The sequence below is a fragment of the Rhamphochromis sp. 'chilingali' genome, assembly GCF_963969265.1.
Source record: "Rhamphochromis sp. 'chilingali' genome assembly, chromosome: 2".
Classification (NCBI taxonomy): domain Eukaryota; kingdom Metazoa; phylum Chordata; class Actinopteri; order Cichliformes; family Cichlidae; genus Rhamphochromis; species Rhamphochromis sp. 'chilingali'.
In genome coordinates, this window is record NC_137930.1 from 4,432,861 (window position 1) to 4,452,827 (window position 19,967).

Consider the following 19,967-nt stretch of genomic DNA (forward strand, 5'->3'; position numbering starts at 1 on the left):
TTGCTCGTTCGAGCTCTATAAAAAGGTTTCACAGAATATCCCAACAGTCCTTGTAAATACGGTAAAGATCAATTTTTCAAATATACAGACTCCAAATTTGCATAAAGTTAAACTAGATGGTCTTGACTTGGTTAATGGAAAATGCAATAATCAGTTTTTGAGGAGGTATTTGGTTAACACCTTATATCCAGGTAGGACAAAACATTCACTCGTCTTTAAAGATTATAACAAATCTGAGATCTCGTTGATCAGAACCAAATATTTAACATTTCCAATTCCCCCCAAATTTAAAGAAGTCCATTTTAGAACTACAAAAAATATTTACCCCTCCAATGAATTTATGAGAGACAGATTTAAATTTGTGTTAGACAACTGTTATATTTGTAAAACAACTTCGGAAACAACAGAGCACATGTTCTATGGATGTGTGACAATCCAGAACTTATGGAAATCTCTCCATGTCCTAATATTGTCCCAGTATGGATATATTGATTTTTGGTCTTTTCAAAATATTCAAATTGGAGTAATCCTTAAGGACAAAAATAGTGAGTTTTTAGTTAACAATCTCATTATTATAACAAAGTATTACATACATAAATGCCGATATGCTAAATCCCCCCCTTCATGGCCTGCTCTTAAAAACGACCTCTCCCTGTTCCGTAAATCTCTTAAGCTAATAAATAAGCCCCAAGCAATCAAATTGCATAGATTTTTAGAAGAGTTTGATTTTTCTTAGCCCCTTATTTAAGTTATGTGTCTTGTTTATGGAACCTCACTTTTAGAGATTTTATGATCCCCCTTGTCTTCTTTATTTCTGTTCCTTGTTTTTCATTCTTTTTTTATTCTTATTTATTTTTGTATTGGTTATTCATCTTTTTATATTATTATTATGTAGATGTGTGAATATGGATGTGTATGTATGCATGTGTATATGCATATATATGTATATATGTGTGTGTATGTATGTTTACTTTCAGTTATTGTCGATTTCATTGTGGTGTATAGGAGATGTGATTCTGTTCTGATTGATTTAATATGTCGCTTGTCTCTTTGAGATTGTCATTGTTATTGTTCTAAATAAAGTTCATAAAATAAAAAAAATTATTGAACGCGAAAAAAAAAAGAAAAAAGAAAAAAAAGATTCTAAGTGTGACCGACTGCCTCTGCCGTGGGCAAAAGATGACTTAGACTTAGTTCCTCCTACGCCGGGCGGCGCATCGGGCAGCTAGTGATCTCCGTCGATGTCGGTCAGCAGCGACTGCTTCAGCTTCGTCCCGGGCAATGTCGACAGTTCTCAGATCGTCCATGAATGTTCGACGCCATGTGGTCTTCGGTCGGTGTTGTGGCCATTTTTGTTGAATGTTTATAGAATGCAATTTGTATTCATTTTTTGTTTTTTTCCTTGAAGGTGTGAGAATATACTGACCTTAATTTGTAATTAATTTTATTGGATAAGCATTCGAAAAGTGATTGGTTTATTAGTTTATGGACCCTCCCATTAATTAAGAGATTAAGAGCACCCGGGAGGGGTGTGGTAAAGAGGTTTTTTGTTTTGTTTGCCAAATGTCAGATGGGAAGACGGGAGGGTTAAAAAATGATTTTTTGAACACTTTTGAAATTGTTAAAACAAATTAAGTTAACTTTCGTTTAAGTTTAAGTTTTAAGAAGTTATTTGGCTGATTTCTGTTTGTATTTTTTTCCCGAAATAAACGGCATATGATTTTTAAACAATGGAGTCAGAAGTGCGTAGCAAAACAAACCTCCCGTTTGATTATTTGGGAGAGTTTATGGACTTACAGACTTCAGTTCAAAAATTGCTGAACGATGATGAAAAAGAAACAGATCACAGCGATTGGTATGAACCTAAGATGATCAGTTTTAAAGACTTTCTGCATGAAATCGACACTTGGATAAATGCAGACCCTGATCCACAAAAGGATGAAGTTGTAGCCTCTAATGTTGGATCAAAGGTAGCATCTCATGACAGTGACATTGCGCCGCATGATAGTGTCTCACAAGTAGCGCAAGAAGCGAGCGACATGATTTCTGAACGAGTTGCTAAACCTGGCAGCAAGGGCTCTAGTAAAGCGCCCAGTAATGTTACTGCAGCCTTAAGTTTAAGGAGTAAAAGCTCGCGTGCGGCTTCAATTGCGCTGATGGAAGCGGAAGTGGAAAGAGCCGCTTTAAAAGCGGAGGTGGACGCACTGCAAGAAAAACATGCACTCGAACTGGAAGAAGTTCAATTAAAAGCAAGAAAAGAAGCATTGGCTCTAAGAACTAAGTTGATTAAGGCTGATGCAAAAAGGCAAATTCTCACCTCTGCTCAGGATCGGCAGAGCCTTGCATCCAGGGCTGAGGTTGAATCAGAAGGCGGGATTACAGCGCCTTCTGGAACATCTACTGAGTTCATACCTGCTGCTACAGCTCGAAAGGCCACAAGACCAAAGAAAACCCCTTTAGTTCATTCTCCTTTGCCAATGCCCCTAGAGACACATGCGCCTGCTGGGGTCAAACCAGAAGGGGAGAGCCCAAGGCCAATCTCTTCACAGGTTGATATTCACAGCAGTGCCCTAATAGAGATTATGACAAAGCAAAATGAAATTACTCAGATGCTTGTAAACCAACAGAGGTTGTCACTGCTTCCAGCTATGGACATTCCTGTTTTTGGTGGTGATCCTTTACGTTTTAGATCCTTTCTTAAGGCTTTTGAACAAGGAATAGAGACTAAAACTGATAATATGCAGGATAGGCTTTATTATTTAGAACAGTTTATTACAGGACAGCCCAGAATTTTAGTGAGAAGTTGTATGCACATGAGTCCACAGACAGCTTACGTTGAGGCAAAAAGGCAGCTTGAGTGGAACTTTGGTAACAGAGCAAAGATAACGTCTGCATTTATAGACAAGGCTCTTAACTGGTCAGTTTTAAAGTCTGACGATGCTTCAGCATTACGTGCTTACACATTCTTTCTAAGAAGCTGCTTCAACACAATGGATGAAGCTGGGTTTCTTGATGAGCTGGAAAATTCAACCAATATGAGGATTCTTGTTTCAAAGTTGCCTTTTAGACTTCGTGATAAATGGCGACTAATAATCGTTGATATAACAGAAACGTGCGATCGCAGAGCAGGGTTTAAAGATCTTCTTGATTTTCTTGAAAAGCAAACAAGAGCTGCATTAGATCCTGTTTTTGGAGAGAGTCAAAACACAAAAGAAAAGATAGCTTCAAAACCATCAAAGACACCGCTTAAAACTAAAAGCAGTAGCTTTGCTACTTCTGTAGCTGTAGTTTCAGAACAGATCAATGACAAACTCAAACCGGAACGGATTCAGATAAGCCATGAAGATAAAGGGTTAGACCAAACTCGGTGCTTGTTTTGTGACCAAACTCATTTTTTGGACGTATGTGACTTATTCAAACTAAAAGCCAACAAAGAAAAGGTGACATTCCTTAAGAGTAAAGGTTTATGCTTTGGTTGCTTACAGAGAGGCCACATGAGTAAAACTTGTCCACATCGTTTGACGTGCCACACCTGTAACAAAACTCACCCTACTGTTCTCCACATAGACTCAAATGAACGGCAGTGGCAAGCAGCTAAAGCTGAATGCAAGGAATCATCAGTCTCAAATGCTCTTGTTTCTTTGAACTTTGGTAGCCATACTGGGGCCGGGGCTAATGAATGTGCCTTGTCAGTTGTTCCAGTAAAAGTGAAGTTGGAAAATGGGACGAAGGTTGTGGAGACGTACGCCTTTCTTGATCCCGGCAGCTCTGCAACCTTTTGCACTGAGGCGTTGATGATGCAGTTAAATGCATCTGGAAAGAAAGTGGAAATCATGTTAAAGACTATGGGTCAGGAAAGGCCAGTAAGTAGCTATAAACTTTTTGGTATGGAAGTAGCTGCTTTGAAACAGAATGAGTATTTGAGGTTGCCTGATGTGTACACTCAAAAGTTTATTCCTGTCACTAAAGAAAATATCCCTAAAGAAGAAAACTTAAGAAAATGGCCTTACTTAAAGGAGGTTAAGTTGACACCGATAAATGCTGGCATTGGGCTGCTTATTGGTGTAAATTCTCCCAAAGCGCTGGAACCTTGGAGAATCATTAACAGTGAGGGTAATGGACCCTATGCTGTGCTAACTCGTCTCGGTTGGGTTGTCAATGGGCCACTCAATCAGGGTAGTGAAAAGGATGAGCATGATGCTAGTTTTGTCCAGGTAAACCGCATTTCTATAAGTAGTTTAGAGGAAATGCTGGTTAAGCAGTATAATCAAGATTTTGTGGAGAACCAGTGTAATGAGCGTGCAGAAATGTCTGTAGAAGATAAACAGTTCATGAACATAATGTTAGAGTCAGCTGTACTTAAGGATGGCCATTATTACTTGAAATTACCCTTTCGTAAACCTGAAGTAAGAATGCCAAACAACAAACAGGTGGCTCAGCAGAGGGCGCAATATCTGCTAAAACGGTTTCAGAAGGATCAGTTATTCTTTGAAGAATACAAAGAATTCATGCACAATGTTAGTATGGAGGGACATTCAGAAATCATATCACAAGAACAGTTGAAGAATGAGTAAGGAAAGGTGTGGTATATACCTCATCATGGGGTCTACCACCCCCGCAAGAAAACACTGCGTGTTGTGTATGATTGTGCTTCAACATTTTCTGGAACATCACTGAACAAAGAGCTATTACAAGGCCCAGATCTGACTAGCACTTTATTAGGTGTGCTGATTCGCTTTCGGCAGGGTCCAATAGCACTTATGACAGACATTAAAGGGATGTTTCATCAGGTCAGAGTAGCTGAGGAACACGTAAACTTTTTGCGTTTTCTCTGGTGGCCCGATGGTGACATCACAAAACAGCTGGTGGAACATAGAATGCTAGTCCACATTTTTGGTGCAGTATCCTCCCCCAGCTGTGCCACCTATGCACTACTAAAGACTGCTAATGACAACCAACATCTGTACCCAGAGGAGGTTATACATACAATCAGGCATAGTTTTTATGTAGATGACTGTCTTAAATCTGCTCAGTCTGTTGAGCAGGCCATCTCACTTTATCAGCAGCTTACTGAGGTGTGTGCCAAGGGGGGATTTAAGCTCAATAAGTGGGTATGTAGTGATCGCTCTGTCCTCTGTCAGATCCCGGAAGAAAATAGAGCCACAGGTGTAAAGATGCTGGACCTTAGTCGGGATCAGCTACCCACAGAAAGAGCTCTCGGTGTGCAATGGGATATTGAACGTGATGTTTTCACATTCAGTATTGTGAACAAGAACAAACCACTTACAAGACGTGGTATTCTGTCCAATGTCAGCTCCATTTATGACCCTTTGGGTTTCTTAGCTCCAGTCATTCTGCCTGCAAAACAAATTCTGCAACATCTATGTAAACTGAGGTTTGGCTGGGATGAGACAATACCAGCAGAAATGTCACAAACTTGGCAAAAATGGGTTGAGGATTTAGTTCTTCTTAACAAGTTTAGTATTAGTAGATGTGTCACACCCAAAGGATTTGGGGAGATAGAAAGTGCACAGCTGCATCACTTTTGTGATGCCAGTGAAACTGGATATGGTACTGTATCATATCTTAGGCTATCTAATGGCAAGCAGGAAGTGTGTGTTTCCTTTATTATTGGTAAAGCAAGGGTGGCGCCGTTAAAACAAGTCACCATCCCACGTCTTGAGCTGGCTGCTGCAGTTTTAGCTGTGCGCTTAGACAAAATGCTATCACTTGAACTTAATCTTAATCTGAGTGAGTCAGTCTTTTGGTCTGACAGCACAACTGTGCTACAGTACATTGCAAACACAACCACACGGTTCAAAACGTATGTAGCTAATAGAGTTTCCACCATTCATGCTTTGACAAAAGTTGAGCAGTGGAGGTACATCAGTTCAAAGCTGAATCCAGCTGATGCAGCCACAAGAGGAATGACAGTTGGCTGTTTCCTGAAATCAGCCACCTGGATCAGTGGTCCAGAATTTCTCAGTAAACCTGTTGGTCACTGGCCCGTAGGCATGAATTGTGTATCTGTCCATTTGGAAGCTGACCCAGAAATAAAAGGGGAGGGCCTGATGTGTGCAGCTGTGCTGAAAGAAGATGTGTGTCCCACTACTAAGCTGCTGTTGTACTTCTCCAGCTGGACAAAATTAAAAAGGTGTGTGGCATGGATCCTGAAAGTAAAAGAAAAACTTAAACTGCAAACAAGGAAAAGACAGAAGTTGCTGGGCACGCACTGTGGAAGTCAAATATGTGTTAAGCAAGAGGATAAATGGAACACTCTGCTCAAAACTGAGGATTTGTCCAAGGCTGAGGAAGCTATAGTGAGCTTTGTGCAGAGAAAACATTTTGCTGATGAAATGACTGCCCTAAACTCTGGCACTGTAAGGAAGTCAAGTCATCTGTATAAGCTTTATCCTGTAGTTGCTAATGGTGTCTTGAGAGTGGGTGGAAGACTGAGCAAAGCGGATTTACCTGAGGAAACAAAACATCCTGCAATTTTGCCAAAAGAAAGCAATGTTTCAAAGCTTATTCTTCAGCATATTCACGAAAAGATTGGTCACAGAGGAAGAAATCACATGCTTTCAACCCTTCGCCGTCAATACTGGATCCCTCATGCTAATTCAGCAGCTAGAAAATTAATCAAAGACTGTATAGTGTGTCAAAGACAACGGCAAAAGCCAGGTGAGCAGAAAATGTCGGATCTTCCTATTGACAGAATCTCAGCTGATCTTCCACCATTTACTTATGTTGGTGTTGATTATTTTGGACCAATAGAAGTAAAGAGAGGCAGGAGTCTTGTTAAGAGATATGGAGTTCTCTTCACATGCCTAACCTGTCGTGCAGTCCACCTTGAGGTGGCACATTCTCTTGATACAGGCTCCTGCATTAATGCCATCAGGAGATTCATCTGCCGCAGAGGACAGGTCAAAGAAATCCGGTCAGACAATGGAACCAACTTTGTCAGCTCAAATCGTGAGTTAAAACAAGCTATGTTAGAGCTAAACCAAAGTAAAATCCAAAAAGGTTTAGCACAGGATGGCATAAAGTGGACCTTTAACCCGCCCTATGGGGCCCATCATGGTGGAGTATGGGAGCGCTTGGTGCAAGAAATAAAGAGAATATTATACTCTATCACAAACCAGCAAGTACTAGATGATGAAACCTTGCATACAGTTTTTTGTGAAGTGGAGGCTATACTGAATGACCGCCCAATCACACCTTCTTCTGACGATCCTAATGATGTAGAAGCTCTTACTCCAAATCACTTGCTCCAGTTAAAAGGCAAACCTGTGCTGCCACCAGGTTTATTTAAAAAAGAGGATCTGTATCTGCGAAGACGATGGAAACAAGCCCAGTATATTGCGGATCTATTCTGGAAAAGGTGGGTGAAAGAATACCTTCCTATGTTGCAGGAACGACAGAAATGGAACAAGATTCATAGGAACTTTTGCATTGGTGATGTTGTGCTTGTTGTTGATGGAGCTGCACCAAGAAATTCTTGGCCCATTGGCCGCATCACTGAAACCATGGCCGATGCACACGGAGTAGTTCGCCGTGTTAGAGTTAAGACATGAACAAATGAGCTGGAGAGGCCAATCAACAAAATATGTCTCCTGGTGGAGGCCATCTAGAGGAAACAATGAATGTTTGCCTCCAACTGAGCCAAGTTCTGGAACCTCTGGCTCTACATTTACACTGACACTCACTTTGCCCTTTATTGTACTTTATTGAGCCCCGTGGGGAAATTGCTCTCTGCATTTAACCCATTCACTTAGTGAAGCAGTGGGCAGCCATTGGGCGCCCGGGGAGCAGTGTGTAGGGACGGTACCTTGCTCAGGGGTACCTCAGGGTAGCTGTTAAGGGGAATCGAACCCCCGACCTTCCGATCATGGGGCAACCACTCTACCTACTGAGCTATCCCTGCCCCTACACTCCATTATACAACATACACCTTTTTTGAATACACACAAAGCAAACAGCATGAACATCGGCCTTGCTTTCGCTTGCCAGTGCGTGGACGGCACTGGCAAGAACTCTGCCATTGCCGGTGTTGTGCCAAAAAGTGATTCCCTGCCAGAAACTGATTGCCGTCCGCGGGAGCGCGCAGCTGCTTAAAGCTGCAGCGCCCGGATTACTTGCATTGCCAGCTACTTCCGTGCAACTGATATAACGTGGGGGGAAAAAACCCAAACACATTTATGCCTTTGTTATTAGGCAAAGATATGCATTTATGGAGCTTTAACGTTTCTTGTAACCGAATTATGAAGCTTATCAGTAGGTTGCTTTCAGTGTGTAGCGCAGTCACGAATGACTACACGCATCACGATGGAATAATTAATGCCTACAGGTTTAGTATGTCTACTCTCGTTGTTCATATTTGTTATAAGACTGTCGAATAGTAGTTAAAACAATAAAGACCTATTGTGCCAGTATCACCATGATTCTTTCTTGTTTGTTCAGAATAACGACTGAGAACATGGCATTTTAGCGCTACCAAAAAGTGATTGTGGCCTATAACTTGTCACTGAAACAATATTTCAGCTTCAAACTTGTTGGATATCATCCAGAAGGGTTACATGTGATATATTATATCCCAAAAACTCTCCAAGAACTGCTGAATAACTTGTACAGGAACAATAAAACTGATAATATGCCATTTTCAAGCTGCCAAAAGGTGATTGTGGACTATAACTTGTCACTGAAACAATATTTCTGCTTCAAACTTGTTGGGTATCATCCAAAAGGATGATATGTGGCACATCATATCCCAAACAGCCTCTAAGAAATGCTGAATAACTTTTAAAGGATCATTAATACCCATAATATGCCATTTTCAGCCTGCCAAAAAGTGATTGCCACCTATATCTTGTCACTGAAACAATGTTTCTGCTTCAAAATTTTTGGATATCATCCAGAAGGGTTACATGTGACATATTATATCCCAAACACTCTCCAAGAACTGCTGAATAACTTTTAAAGGAACATTAACATTGATAATATGCCATTTTCAAGCTGCCAAAAAGTGATTGTGGACTATAACTTGTCACTGAAACAATATTTCTGCTTCAAACTTTTAACAAAATACTCGTGTTACCTTGTTTTGTCTAATTCATACTGGCTGCAAGATTTACCCACGGTGGTACCACAGGAGCTGTGCCAAGAAGCCCCGCAAGACCAAAAAAAAACCCCATTTGTTTGTGAAGCATGCTGGTCAGAGGGTCGCTGTCAATGTTTCAATGTTTTTGAAATGTTTCTTGTTTTGTATCGTCGTCTCCTATAATATTTATTGGTTGTTTATTAATTCATTAATTTATGTTCGTGTTGCTGTGTGTTTCTCTGTGTTGTTCACAACATTAGAGTTCAGCTTTGATTGCAATTTGTTTGTAGGATGATTCAATTATTTTGTGTTTCCTAACATGTTAGCATAGTTACTGTATGCAAAGAATTAATATATATGTTGTTCCATGGTTTACTGGTGTTGAGCTTCCGCTATACCCCCTATTTCTGGTCTATTTGTTAGTTTATTTTAACTGGTGGTTTCTTCTTTAATTAGATGTAATTATTTGTTTTTGGTTTTCGTTTCAATTAATAAGTGCTGTATTGGAATGACATTTTTATTACCGTTTATTTTGTCTTTCCTATTACTTGGTGTTCCTAATGTGTTTAAGCAGATCTCCTCCCACCTGTTTCCATTTGGCCATTATCCTTTTTTTGTATCATTTTTGAATTACAACATTTTTGAAATTTGACATTTTATGCACAGGTTGAAAATGACATATTATCGGTATTAATGTTCTTTTAAAAGTTATTCAGCAGCTCTTGGAGAGTTTTTGGGATATAATATATCACATGTAACCCTTCTGGATGATATCCAACAAGTTTGAAGCCGAAATATTGTTTCAGTGACAAGTTATAGGCCACAATCACTTTTTGGTAGCGCTAAAATGCCATGTTCTCAGTCGTTATTCTGAATAAACAAGAAAGAATCATGGTGATACTGGCACAATAGGTCTTTATTGTTTTAACTACTATTCGACAGTCTTATAACAAATATGAACAACGAGAGTAGACATACTAAACCTGTAGGCATTAATTATTCCATCGTGATGCGTGTAGTCATTCGTGACTGCGCTACCCACTGAAAGCAACCTTCTGATAAGCGTCATAATTCGGTTACAAGAAACGTTAAAGCTCCATAAATGCATATCTTTGCCTAATAACAAAGGCATAAATGTGTTTGGGTGTTTTTTTCCCCCCACGTTATATCAGTTGCACGGAAGTAGCTGGCAATGCAAGTAATCCGGGCGCTGCAGCTTTAAGCAGCTGCGCGCGCTCCCGCGGATGGCAATCAGTTTCTGGCAGACAAGGAGGGTTGGGCGTGGGGCTAGCAACCCCACCCTTTAAAAACTCCAACTGCTACGGAAACAGCAAGTGAATCTCATTATCGACTGAATCAGGGCGAAGATGATCGGCAACCCTTAATGACGGCAGTGGAGAAAAGCCCTCGGGTCGTCCACTGCCCGATGCGTCGACCAATTTTCGACCCAAAAGAAACTACTCGTTATGGAATATGGAATGTACGGACTCTGTACCAAACAGGTAAATTGGCCCAGCTTCTATATGAATTTGGGCAAAAGATGACAGTCAATAAAAATCTAAATGATAATTTCTTAATACAATGATCCAAAAATGAAGGATTAAACAGTCCAGTGTCCCACTTGAGTACAAAATAAAACACACAGTCCAAGGCCAGAGCCAGCTATCCCACAAGCCAGTTGCACTTCACATGTTGACCACTTTAACAGGAATCAGCAGTTGTCTTCCAGCACCCACCACCCTGTAAGTAGAAGGCCAGTAATCACTCTGGCCTCAGCAACTCAACTCTGCCTTTAGGCTGCAGCATGTAGTAGGATAACAGAGTAACAAACTATCCATCATAAACATATCAGGTCATCCTAGATTTGGTCATATTACATACCTGCACAGAGAGACAAAATATCACAGCAGTGTTTGTAGTGTGGGCTATAAGTAGATTAGAATATCAGTGTAATCAAATACACTTTACTTCAGTTGGTCCAACCTCATCACAGCAAATGTGACACACAAAACCACTGCCAAACCAGTACAACTTCACACAATAAACATGGAGATGAATTAACACAGGCAACACTAGTCCACCATGTTACACTTACCATGCACTGGCCATTTCCTCCTGTGCACTATAAAGCAGCTGTTAGTATGCTTTAGCTCTCCATTTAGAGTGTTGGATGATGATGTTGAACAGCTTTAAGCTCAACCCCCAAAAGGTTGATTCTGTTCATCTGGTCGTAATGTTTTCAGTGGGAGAAACGTTTCGTCACTCATCCAAGTGATTTCTTCAGGTTTCCCTAACCTTATAAACAGTACATTGCATAATGACCGAAGGCACCTAAAGATAGTTCCAGCCGATCCAGGAGAAAAGGGCAACCGCTGCCTAAGCGAAAACTCGTAGTCATCCTGTATCTGAACAGGATGACTACCTGAACATCTCAACTGTTCAGGTGTTTCGGAACAGTTGAGATGCATTTGAGTCTCTGTAGCTTTTAAACCCCAAAACACGCTGCGGCAAAAACCGGTCCTCCTCAAGGATCGGGTCCCCCGACACAGTAATATAGTGGAGGATTGCCAGGATTTGTACATCGGGGAAACCAAACAACCTCTGGTGAAGCAGATGGCACCCAGTCAGGCCAGGACTCTGCAGTCTATTTACACCTGCAGGCCAGTGGACACTCTTTCAAAGATGAGGATGTACACATCCTGGACAGGGAGGAACGCTGGTTTGAGCGCAGAGTCAAGGAGGCCATTTACGTGAAAAGGGAAAGACCATCTCTGAATCGAGGAGGGGGCCTAAGGGTACATCTTTCGCCATCTTACAATGCTGTGATTGCAGCCGTTCCCCAACTCTCTGTGAATGGTAGTGGTTGTTGACCAATAGTCATGAGAATTTGCATTTTAATGATCATCATAATTATGATGAAGGAACTGCCCTCCCAGCCCATTGTTCCTTCAGTGGGCTGGTTTCAGTCATTATGCAAATGTACTGTTTATAAGATTGAAACCTGCAGTCAGCTGAGACTGAAGAAGTCACCTGGATGAGTGACAAAATATTTCTCCCACTGAAAATGCTGCGTCCAGATGAACAGAATCAACTTTGGGGGTTCTGTTTACGTTTGTTAGCCACTTGGATATGATAGTAAACAGTAGACAGACAGTAGACACTGATGTGGCTGATTGAATCTTTTGGACTGTGTTCAGCATAATTAGCCATTAATTGGAAGAGGTGTATTGTTGATTTGTCAGCTATTCTCAATGTATGATGAATTATAATGGGTGTTTGTTATCTATTTGTATACTCACTATGGAGAGAGAGTGTGTATTATTGTCATGGTGTGGTGTGTGAGAGTAAGGAAGCAAGATGCAGACAAAAGACTGTGATGCGAGTGAGCGTTTATTTACAAAATGTGAGACTATTAACAAAGTGAGGGCCACAACGGAAACTAAGAAAACAAACTGCAGTGGGTGAGCTAGCATCAGAGGGAGGGTTCGCCCAGCGCATCAAAAAGGCCAGGACCGCCCCTGACTGTATATTTATTTTTTGTTGCCCTAACTTAGTCATCGTAAGTAAGCCTTATTTAGTTTTTCAAGGCAACGAGTTTAAGTTCTGGGAACTAATTAGATTTGACAGCGCTGGTGCTCAGTTTGGCTTATACCTTTAGTAGTATTGTGAAAATTAACTATATACCAGGTTTTTATTATTGTGAGCTCAAATACAGAAATTTGCAGGAGTGCTGGACTTTTTTAAAAATTTTAACAAGCTAATTATAATAAATGATAAATTGTTTATTGTATCTGTTACAAACAGAATTGTTTTGTATTGACTAGAATTTGGATTTTTGTTTTATTATGGTTTTAATGGTTTTATTATGGTGATATGTTCACCTTTATGGACTAAATTTAGTTTGGTTTGTGGTTGTGGCTCACATCTTTGACACAGAGAACCAGAACACATGGATTTAAATGCAGACTCAGACGAGTGACACAAGTTTCAATGATTTTTATTATAAGTAAAAGATGGCACAGAGCCAGAGGATCCAGTCCAGCACACACACCAGGAAGGAACTGAGAAGGAGACAAGAATCCAAATTAAGGACACTAGGAGAGTTTCCTTCTACAGAGAGGTGATGTAATCCTGATTTACTGCTTCTGGAGTGTAAAACATCGTGTAGGATGGAGGAGAAACCGATGTTTGAGCACACTGCTGGTTGTTGAGAGCAGGTGTGTTGACTGAACTCCACCAACTGATGGAGCTGTGCTCACTGGACTGGAGAATCCTGCCACTCACTAACACACAAACCAACAGGAGGAGGCAGCAAGACAGAGAACAAAGATGAGATTTTTCTGTTCCAAGCTACAAGATATTATTACAGTTTATAACTCATTAACCCACCTTTGGTGTGAGCAGCCTCGGCCATTAATGATCAGCGCATCAGCTCTGCTGCCTCGTAGGAGTCCTCGTTGAACACCTCCAGTCTCAGCTCCAGAGTCAGCCACAGATCCACGTGAGCCCCTCGGCACGCTACAGTCACCAGGCTGTTTGCTCTCAGAGTTCAGCTCCCCTGGATTACTGACTACCTGACAGGCGGCAAACTGCAGTCTACGGCTGTTACTCTGGACGTATATAAATATCTATTAAATTATATATCTTATGATATATAATTTAAAAAATTTTTTTTAAGTATTTACTTTTTCATTCACTTTGAATGAATTAAGTTAATTTTAATTTATAATCCATTCCAACCTATTATATTATGTAATAAAATTCTTTTTTTTTTCTTTTTTTTTTTTTTTTTTTTAAATATTCATGCTTAATATGCCTCCCAATCTAAATGATTCAGAGGAATATGGCAAAGCTTTAAAGGACTATTGTTCCCACAAGAGGACTTCAGATTTTGGTAAATAACTTCAACTACCGCAACATTAAAATCCTTGGTTATTTGTTTTATAACATTTGATTTGGCACAGTCATTCACAAGTGCTGACCAATCGTCTAAAAGACTGTGTCTACATTCATTTTGGATCTTTTGGGGAAATACGAAAGAATAAATTGTGTTTTCACCACATTGTAAATGTGTTTCACGTGAACAAAAGGAAATTTTTGCCAGTGTTTTCATCACAGACACGTAAAATTCAATTTTCTTACGGCAGCTGTGTTTTTCTTCTTTTTTAATAAGTTTCCTGATATTTTGGAAGATTTTACTGTTGACCGTGAAAGACTTCAATTTGAAGGGATTGCTCTTGCATTTGTCAGTACTTTCATGAAAAACGCTCTTTGGATCCAACATGTTGGTATATGAGCAGGTAATATTTTGAAAAAAGTCTTGACCACTCAATCCCCAAAATTGTGTGAATCCTACAGTTGTTGAAATTCCATATTCTCTGTGCCAAGAATACGCTTCTTTACTGAGTACAGACATACAGTTCAGGCAAGGACTATTGAGCGTATAAACCAGAATGCTCTCCACAAAGGTTCCAAGCTGTTGCAAAATAATTTCAACCTCTTGACATAAAAGTGGCTCAGTATGTGTGTCATTTTCATAATCTACCTCAAATTCCGGTGAAACAAAGACGGTCTTACTGCGTTTCATGAAAAAAATGGCCAATGCATATTGTTTACGTTCATGCATCTGCAGATAATCTTTGAGGGAATCAAAAAATTTATTTGCATCGACACTTGGAATTTTGTCTGCCTCTCTCTGCATTTCTTTGATTTGATGATAACAGTCCTCTTTCTTTTTCTTTTTAAATCCTCGAATCAAATCACAGTTTTTCTTAAACAGTTCAATGTTTTGCTCGAATTCCAAACGGCAAGAACTGAGTTCATTGCGTTTCAAATTTGGTAAACCGTTTAAGTGTGGCATTTGAAGTTTTGTCAGTATCTCCGAATAATCATTACAGGTTTCAAATTTAGGTAAAAAAATGATCTGATGACCGGATATGTTGAGAATGTTTGAAGTAAGAGGATTCACGGAGTCTGGGTGTGCATGAGATCTTTTTGGTTTCTTGATAGTTATATACTGATCTGGGAATGAGTCTTTCCTTTTGGTCGAGTGATCGCCTTTGGTTTTGGAAACAAAAGAAGCCGTTTGTTTATTATAGCGATTTTTAAAGAAGATAATCTTTCTGATGTTAAATTGGCATTTACACGATAATATCTTTGTTTTTTTGCTATTAAACATCCTGCTTTCTTTTGGTTTATTTAAGTCATATTCTTTGTGTTTCAAGCTCGATTTTATTTTCTGGAGCCAGTGTGCTCTTCTTTTCACTAAAGAAAGAGAGGAAAAAAGGCACAATTTGTGAATTTACAGCTGTTAAAGTCGTGTTATTTAAAAAACGTGGCTGGTCCAAATTACAAATAAGATATTCTGTTTGGCATCTCACAGTAAATAAAAACACAATCCATCAATTTGCAGGTAACTGAAAACACTACAAAGATGGAACATACAGTGTTGAAGCAGAGGTATTTTGCTGTGTTTAATTTACTGACTTTTAATTTGCTGCCAGTAAATGGCCCCGAAATACCCGCCTCTAGCGTTCAGCCCAACCGCCCCAAAAACAGAAAAATTGATTCATCACATTTTTCCAGTTTTATATAAGCATTAACTCACCTTTGGTACGAATAGCCGTGCAGCTGTAACGGGCCGACTTTCTTGTCTTTTTCAAATATTTCATTAACTTGTCTGACCTGAAACAGGACAAATAATTGGGAAAGAATGAGTTCATCTTAACCTGGGAAAACAGTGCATACAGTCAGATCTGTAATTATTTGGATAATGACTCTGTAAGTATAAAAATGGCAGTAATTCCTAAGCTGCAACATTTGTGTTATGTCCAAATACTTAAGGACCTAACTGTATGTGCTACACTTGGAATCCAAAAAGTATTTTTAGAGACTGTTACAGTTAATATCCAGACTGAGATGATGTAAAATACTTGCTTTTTATGGATGATAGACGGTTTTTTCTTTGCCATGGCAAACTCTCAGATGATTTGTGGTTTCGGTTGTAGTTGGTTTGCGTTGATTGGATTCTCCCAAAAAGTTGTTAAAATTTTTCAATCTAAACAGAAAAAAAATATTACCTGTATTACCACAGCATGTTAGATACCACACACTGAAAGCTCTCATATCACATGGATACTCTTGTATCCATGTAAAATTACATGCAGCAGGTATCTGACCTACTTTTATAGATGTTTCTTGTTTTTGTCCTCTCAACAGTTTCAGTTTCTTGTGCAAGGAAAGTGTTGTCCTATCAGGCTTTCTTTTAAAATTGCCCGAGGTGATTAATGTGTGTGCATATGCACGTATACATATTAGTGATGCGCGATACCACTGATTTCCTTTCCGATCCGATACACCACCTGTCCCAAGTAATATTCAGGGTGCTGATCCGATACCGATACTTTTTACAAAAACGTATTTTATTTATTGTATCTCAAATGATAGCGTCATAATGATTACAGAACATCAGATTACTTGTTCTTATCACTTAATAATGCAGAGTTCATCACATAGAAATAAAAAACTGAAGTTGTGCGCTATTTGAACACCTTGCCTGCTTGCAGCACTAAAGGACTCCATGAGAGAGGTCTGTCTCGCCCTAGCACCACCTGTCCCTGTCCTCCTCTTCAGTTCACCTCAACATACGCTCGTCATATTCTGTGATGTGATTTACTCTGAGGTGTTTGACAAGGTTAGTGATGTTGCCACAACCATACATGCCAACCCTCTCGATTTTTCCGGGAGAATCCCGGAGCCACCATTCTCCCGAATTTCCACCTGGACAACAAAATTGAAAAACCATATCGCAGAATTCCTATCATGGCCCAGCCAATTCCAGTTTCCAACAATGGCGGCAGCTACTTAGTTTTAATATTACTCTTATTTCTCTTTCTGGGTCGCAAACCCCCCCCCCCAAAAAAAAAAAAAAAAAACCCAAAACATTTTAACATATTGTCAGGTGAGAATGTAGCTGTGGAAACTTCAAATATCTGAGCCGACCGACACATCGTTTTCAAACCCCCGCGGGCTTTCGCTACTCGGGTTAAACATGATATATAAGTCACTTTGATAACTTAAAAATGTTATTGTTTGCCTTTTTCAGTGTTTTATTTGTTCGTGAGTAAATCGGTTTGGCTGAGAATAAAGTTATTAGATTAGATTAAATTAAACTTAACTTTATTAATCCCTCGGGTGGGTTCCTCCGGGGTTTTCACACAGCTGAATAAACATCAAACAGAAAACTAATTAAAGAAAGTCTGAGACGGTCGAGAGTTTACTCCAGCGCCCGGTTATATTTTAGATAGCAAGGAGCAGACGGCTGAGTTTCACTCCACCGAGGGATCCTGTGACGTACTACCCGGCTTTCTTTAGACCGCGAAGGCAGGGTCCTCAGGTGGAAGCAGCCTCTGAATTTGGACACCCCCGCTGTTTCCGGGCCGGTGTTGTGCCAAAAACTGATTTCCGGTATTTGCCAAAAAGCGATTGCTCATATTTAAAGTGCTATAAGTAACTTGTTGGGCTATAATATGTTAAACATATGTCAAATGCATCCCTTATGGATGACATAAAGTCATCTTGAGCCACAAACAACATTCGTGTAGCAAGATACAAGCCGCAATCAGTTTTTGGAAGCGACTTTTATATAACCTTTATTTATGCAGTAAAAAAAATCTCATTAACATTAAAAATGTATTTTGTAAGAGTAAGTTGCCCAACAGGACAGCAGAAATGGCAGCAAATATTACAATAGTTCTGTAAAAATATTTTAAGTGGGGATAAAGGACCGGATTGGTTATAATGTAAGTACAAGTTGTAAAGATACTTAAAAAACAGATAATTTTTTAATTCTTTATGTAACCCCTTTGTATCCCCTGTTCACCGAAGTCTATTTACGAACATACGTAAAGATATTACACATAAAAAATACACAGAAACACTGGAAATCAGTTTTTGGCAGACAATCACTTTTTGGCACAACACCGGCTAACAATAACGGTGACATATAATATCGACATTTTAATGTGAGAATTGATTCTAGAACATAAATGACTGCTATCGGAGGAATCGATATTTCAGGATCGATCCGCACATCACTAATACATGTAGCTGTAAGAGACAGAGAGATCTATATCTGTGTGTAGACAGATAAGATAACTGCTCTACGGTACTGAACAGGTTTACTTCAAGAAAATATCTGAGCCAAATAAGCTGATACCAAATCATTAGGGTTTGTTGTGTTCTAATAGTAGAGTTGAAAGCTGAAACATGCTTTTTTGATCCATAGAGTTTGTTACATTGTTCACCTCACTGCCTAAGCTGCCACAGAAACTCAGATTTTTATTATTAACCCTAATATGTATCAAAAACAACATACAAAGAACAAAGAAACTTACCTACGAGGCAGCAGAGCTGAGCAGTGGTAAAGTAGATCTGACACGATTTTATAACCATACCTGAGCATGTGACCACTCTAACCCCTCCCCTTTCCTACCTGATCATATTACATTTATACTGACACAACTTACCGTAAATGGTACCTGAACCAGGGAACAATAATCCACATCACACCCACTTTCAGTTTTCATTACTCTGAAATAGCACTAAAATTTTTCATCATTTAATTGAAAAGTGTTAATAATAAAGTCTATATTTTATTATTTCATTATATAATATTTATTATATCATATATTAAATCTATGTAACAAAGTCAGCCTTTATAATGTCTATTTTAGGGAGGTACAGGAGCAATGTGTCGGTTAATGGACTTATTGTAGTATCACTACAGTGGTTGATAAACTGTTTACTTATATTACTTACTAATTATTATTATTATTATTACTTATTGCTTATTTATTATTACTTATTTATTTATTTAGTAATATTATTACTTATTACTTATGTATTTCAAATATGAAACAAAGTAATCTTGATTACTGTGAGTGTTATCTGAACCAGGTAGCAAAAATGTACAACACTCACACACTCTCAGTTTTGTTTCTCTGAAGTCACTGTGGGTGTGCTTAAGTGTTTATGAGTTAACCGGAAAGTGTTACATAGCCTCCTGTCTGCCACACAGCACTTCCTGACACTCAGGAAGACTGCAACAGCAATTACTTATGATGTTCAACATCAGGGAAACAGTCATGTTGCAATAGTGTGCAAAACCAGACCTAAGAATGACTGACGTAACAAGTTAACAGAAGTGACATTTATTCACTATAGCAAAAGTCATCTGTAATGAAATACACACATTTTATTTTATTTTTATTTTTATTTTTATTTTTTCTTTCCTTATTCTTTAAGAGGACCAAAATGTGCCAAAACAATATTCCCAACAATATTCAGCCTGGACTGCTGAAACAAAGCCAGGCTGGTCAGTGGACTCATGCTGCTCATGCCAAATTCTGATCATCTGCAGCCTCAGTGACGTTTTTTCCTGTCTTCAAATCTCCAGTTTTACTGATCCTGTGCCCACTGCAGGCTCGGATTTCTGTTCTTGGCTGACACAGCCTTCTGCTGTTGTAGTCCATCTGCCTCAATGTGTTGTTTCACTCTGAGTTGCTTTTCTGCTCACCAGGGCTGCACAGAGTGGTTACTGAGTTACCATACTCTCTGTTGGCTCCAAACACTCTCATTTAACTCTAGAGACTGTTGTGAAAATCCCAGCAGATCAGCAGTGTTTAAACCAGCCCGTCTGGCACCGCCAATTACGCCACAGTCACCGAGCTCACATTTTTTCCCGTTCTGATGTTTGATGTGAGCATTAACCGGAGCACCTGACCTGTGTGTGCGAGATTTTATCAATTGTAGTACCGCCACATTCTAATCTGACTGGATAATCACATGATTATCCAGGTGTGCAGGTGTT

The 19,967-nt window shown here is 39.4% G+C and overlaps 1 long non-coding RNA gene across 1 annotated transcript; it reads right to left on the bottom strand.

Annotated features, from left to right (window-relative positions):
• Positions 1-13,087: 13,087 nt before the first annotated feature.
• Positions 13,088-18,529, bottom strand: LOC308392493. Its single transcript, XR_013970819.1, has 5 exons — positions 18,493-18,529; positions 16,034-16,154; positions 15,705-15,781; positions 13,487-15,361; positions 13,088-13,380 (listed from the first exon to the last, which is right to left on the bottom strand). It is a non-coding gene; the product is annotated as an uncharacterized lncRNA (long non-coding RNA).
• Positions 18,530-19,967: the final 1,438 nt, after the last annotated feature.